Raw genomic sequence first — 2,258 nt, 5'->3', positions numbered from 1 at the left:
TGTATCTTGTCAATTTCTCTTTCCACCTCCTAAGGTCTGTGTGTCAGTTGTTTGTTTCTGTCTTGTCTATGCTAGCTCTATTTGGTAGCTGTATTTCTTTCCATCTCTCTTTATTCTCTCTAGGTTAGAGCCACATTCCAAATAACGCCCTCTAGTTTAGAGGTCACTAATGAGGTACCCAGTAAGGCAACTGGCAAGACATCAGTCCGGTGTACACCTGAAATCATTTTTTCCATTCACGATTGACTTGAAAGTAGCCTGCTGCCAGATCTGTTTGTGCTCTTGCCAACTCTTGCTCATTGTCAAGCAAGACATATTTGGCTTGACAGTGAGTGGCATGATGGCATATACAGACTGGTACCCAGATGGATACCCATCTTAAGGATATCTTGTTTCTGCTACACCACAGTCTACCTTCCAGTCACCTCGAGAGACTTGAGTTTGATGACTGGATAAATATGAGTGGATTACACTGTGATAACTTAACGTTGCTCAAAACACCTCTGTCTGTGTTCTCATCCAAACTCACTGTAGTTAGGAATGTATGTGTTTAAAAAGCTAAGCCCCTCTAAATGGACATCAGGAAACAGACAGGGGTTCTGCTCTTACCCCATAGCTTTGTCATGCTTACAGTAATGACTAGGATTTCCCTAACTCGGTCCTCGGGATCCCACTGGGTGCACTTTGTTTTTTTTGCCATAGCACTACACAGCTGATTCAAATGACCAACTCATCGTCAAGCTTTGATAATTTGTATATGCTGTGTAGTGTTAGGGCAAAAACCAAAATGTGTGTGTATATAGATATATCTAATGGTGTATATGAATAGAAAAGGTGTGTACAGCAGTAGTTATATAGGATGAGCTTTGACTAGAATACAGTATGTAAACAAAGTGACCCGCGTTAAATTACTATGTACAGTACATAGGGCAGCAGTCTAAGGTTCAGAGCAGGGTACTGAATTACCAGGCTAGTGGTAATTGTTTAACAGTCCGATGGCCTGGAGATGGAAGCTGTTTATCAGTCTTGGTCCCAGCTTTGATGCACCTGTACTGTCTCCACCTTCTAGCGGGGTGAACAGGCAGTGGCTTGGGTGGCTGAGGTCTTTGATATTTTTGGCCTTCCTGTGACACCGGGTGCTTTAGATGTTCTGAAGGGCAGGCAGTGTGCCCCCGGTGATGCGTTGGGCTGACCGCACCACCTTCTGGAGACCCCTGAGGTTGCCGTACCATGCGGTGATACAGCCCGACAGAATGCTCTCGAGGGTGTATCTGTAGAAGTACGGGAGGGTCTTAGGGGCCAAGCCAAATTTCTTCAGCCTCCTGAGGTTGAAGAGGTGCTGTCAGTGTGAAGGGACCTTTTCAGGTCCCGTGATGTTACACACTGAGGAACTTGAAGAGTTTGACCCTCTCCACTACGGCCCCGTCACCACCTCCCTGTAGGCTCTCATCGCTGTTGGTAATCAGGCCTACCAATGTTGATTGAGTTGGAGACGTGTGTAGCCATGCTGTTATGGGTGAACAGGGAGTACAGGAGGGCGCTGAGCACGCACACCTGTTCCCCCATGCAAGTTTCTTCACTGACATTTTCAACCTCTCCCTGTCCTAGTCTGTGCCCAAGAACACCAAGGTAACCTGCCTAAATGACTACCGACATGTAACACTCACGTCAGTAGCCATGAAATGCTTTGAAAGACTGGTCATGGCTCACATCAACACCATTATCCCAGAAACCCTAGACCCACTCCAATTTGCATACCGCCCCAACAGAACCACAGATGATGCAATCTCTATTACACTCCACACTGCCCTTTCCCACCTGGACAAAAGGAACACCTATGTGAGAATGCTATTCATTGACTACAGTTCAGAGTTCAGCACCATAGTGCCCTCAAAGCTCATCACTAAGCTAAGGACCCTGGGACTAAACACCTCCCTCTGCAACTGGATCTTGGACTTCCTGACGGGCCGCCCCCAGGTGGTAAGGATAGGTAACAACACATCCGCCATGCTGATCCTCAATACTGGGTCCCCTCAGGGATGCGTGCTCAGTCCCCTCCTGTACCCCCTGTTCCCTCATGACTGCACGCCCAGACACGACTCCAACACCATCATTAAGTTTGTCGATGACACAACAGTGATGTAGGCCTGATCAACAACGAGAGAGCCCATAGGGAGGAGGTCAAAGACCTGGCCGTGTGGTGCCAGGACAACAACCTCTCCCTCAACGTGATCAAGACAAAGGAGAGGATTGTGGAC

The sequence above is a fragment of the Oncorhynchus mykiss genome, chromosome 14, assembly GCF_057628025.1.
Source record: "Oncorhynchus mykiss isolate SJ-2025 chromosome 14, ASM5762802v1, whole genome shotgun sequence".
NCBI lineage: Eukaryota > Metazoa > Chordata > Actinopteri > Salmoniformes > Salmonidae > Oncorhynchus > Oncorhynchus mykiss.
Note: the sequence above shows the minus strand (reverse complement) of the source record.